Source organism: Aptenodytes forsteri, unplaced genomic scaffold, assembly GCF_000699145.1.
Source record: "Aptenodytes forsteri isolate BGI_AS27 unplaced genomic scaffold, ASM69914v1 Scaffold182, whole genome shotgun sequence".
Classification (NCBI taxonomy): Eukaryota; Metazoa; Chordata; class Aves; order Sphenisciformes; family Spheniscidae; genus Aptenodytes; species Aptenodytes forsteri.
The window spans coordinates 4,076,856-4,079,965 of record NW_008795932.1 but is presented as its reverse complement, the minus strand read 5'-3'; positions in this window follow the sequence as shown (position 1 = coordinate 4,079,965).

Sequence of the window (3,110 nt, the reverse complement as noted above, 5' to 3'; positions counted from 1 at the left end):
TGTTTAGCCTGGAAAAAAGGAGGCTGAGGGGAGACCTCATCGCTCTCTACAACTCTGAAAGGAGGTTGTAGCGAGGTGGGTGTCGGTCTCTTCTCCCAAGTAACTGCCGATAGGATGGAGGAAATGGCCCTCAAGTTGTGCGAGGGGAGGTTTAGATTGGACGGGAGGAAAAATGTCTTTACTGAGAGAGTGGGGGAACATTGGAACGCGGGGGGGGGGGGGGGGGGGGGGGGGAGAGGAAGAACAGAGAAGATAATTGTTAGATAAATATTATTTCCATAACAAACTCAAAATTTTCACTTCTTGACTTGATTGAGGATGAAAAATAAGTCCCTCAAACACTAAAAGATCAAAATTTCATGTGAAACTAAAATCTTATTTTCAGTCATCTTTATTTATTGACAAAACTAGTGTCATGATTGTAGCTATGCAATATTTGAGCTGGTGGTTTTATTACATTTTAATTCTACTGTTGAAGCTTCAACTGTTGGATTTTTTCTAACCATAATGAATCTGAATATTGAGATTTCATAAATCAGATTTTTCTAATAATTTATCTGGGTGGGAGGGCATTTGGATGGATCCTACTGTGATTGAAATGATGAATTTGGGTTTAGGACGTTGATTAGATATTCAAAGACTGCAGCTTTGCTCTCATGTCCCATCTTGTATAGGTATAATTGAGAGATTAATAAAATAAATTGTAACACCAGCAGTTAGCAGAAAGATTCACTTCTCCTGTATCTTCCCAGGGAGTTCAATTTATTGATCAAACTTATCCAGGTTAACATAAAATCCAAATTATGGTTGTAGTTTTCATGTGAATCAGCTAACCATAAATTGTATTTTTCCCTCCTGAGAAGCAGAACATTTAATGGAATGCAAAAATCATGTCAATTTTGACCATATTTCAGAGTACGTTGTAGTTTTTTTTGCCATGATAGTGTTCTGTTTGTCCACCTTCTCTATTTGCATAACAGAGTTACCTCTTTTAAGGTAGAAACAGTTCAGAATACCTTTGATGACTCATTTTTCCTCTGATTTGTTTTTCTCTCCATGTTTCTTTCTTCCTTGATCTCAGGAGAAGCATCTACTCAAACTTTAATTCCGTCCCTTACTTCCCGTCTGCTCAGCACTGGTGAGGCCATACCTGGAGTTCTGTAGGCTCTCCAGTACAAAAGAGACATGGACATAGTGGAGAGAGTCCAGTGAAGGACCACAAAGATGACAAAGGGACTGGAGCATCTCTCCTATGAGGAAAGGTGGAGAGAGCTGGTGGGACTGCTCAGCCTAGAGAAGAGAAGGCTCAGGGGGAATCTCATTAATGCCTATAGATACCTGAAGGGAGGGTGCAAAGAGGATGGAGCCGGGCTCTTTTCCGTGGTTCCCAGTGACAGGACCAGAGGCAATCGGCACAAACTGAAACACAGGAGGTTCCCTCTGAACATCAGGAAGCACTTTTTTACTGTGAGGGTGACTGAGCACTGGCACAGGTTGTCCAGGGAGGTTGTGGCATCTCCATCCTTGGAGATATTAAAAAATTGTTTAGACATGGTCCTAGGCAACCAGGTCTGGGTGGCTCTGCTTGAGCAGGGGAGTTGGACTAGATGACCTCCTGAGTTTCCTTCCAACCTCAAACATTTTATAATTCTGTTATTCTGTGTGAACAAACATTCTCTTTTTTGCAAAACTGGATGGTCTTATTTCTATGTCTTCGTGTACTGTCTTATGAAGGGAAATGTGATAAATTTGTAGAATTATAATTCTCAAGGTAGAGTAGTTTTACCTGGAATAATTTAAAAAAAAAAAAAAAAAAAAAAAAAAAAAAAAAGGGGAGAGAAATGGAAAAGTAAAATATATCAGCAAAATTAGGTTTTGAGATTAGCAAAATTCAGCTTTTCAAAAAATATTATAGAGGATGACTAAATAATCTGAAAATAAACATTAACTTAATTATGTTTTCTCCTGCTCACGAAAATGTCTTTTGAGGCTTTTCCCAAATTTATTTTCTTCCCCCTTCATTTTCACATTTTTCTGAGTTATTTGCACAACATTCCTTCACTCTCAAAGATTAGACCAGGCTGCTTAAAAAAACAACCAAACAAAAAAGCCCCAAACTCCTATTTGCTCCTAGTTGGCTTTTCGTGGTTGTTTTTTGTTTGGTTTGTTTTGTGTTGTTTTGTTCTGTTTTTATGATCTTGAATAGTTGAAGATGATATCTGAAGCATCTAGGGAAATTTTTAATTAAATATTCTTTTAATTTAAAAAATGCAGCTGTGAGTCCACCATCTCTCTCAATGACTTTCTGTTTAATAATGGTATCTCCTTCCTTTTCAAAAAGTTTAATATTTTGTGGGAATCCGCAAAGACATCGCAGTCAGTAGAAATTGTGATCGGTAAAATTTACTGTCAAATTTATATGATTAAGGAAGTTTTGTTGAAAGATCAGTTTTAAATTGGGTTTTCAAAATAAGTATCCACCCATAATGTGACAACACACTAATTTCAAAATGTTAGAATGGTGGCAAATGTCACTAGATCTATATACTGCTGCCAGCAAGAGTAAGAGCTGGATTAATACTGATGTCTGAACTATGCATGTACACTTAATGCTTGTCCATGAAGAAGATGATTCAGACAATTCACAGAAGGGGTTAAACTGGCTGGAAGCAGGAATACCAGAGGCAGAAGGACTCCCTGTAAGGGAGTGAAGTTTCCCTTGCTGGTGAAATTAACAGCTGAAGAATTGCCTTGTATCCATACTGGACTGCGAGCACTCAGGGCCACTTGGCACTTGGGCAGCAGAGCTGGGCTGGAGGATGGACCCAAGGCTGAGCTGAGGTGCCCTATGCAACGGCTCACAGGATTGGTGCTGGTGCAAGGGCATGTAAGGAATCAGCTCATGACATGTCTTTGCAGACTCCTTGTAGAACCGCTTATGGTGGTAGGACTCTGTTCATTGTTCATTGAACAATTGACTAATTGTTCATTAAAGCTTTTTATATTTAAGCTCAAATTTGCCTCAAGGGGTACAATAAGGGGTACATCCTGATCAGCCAGAGAGGGGAGCAGGATGAGGCTGTTGGGGGTGTTTTTTTGTGTGAGGGGTC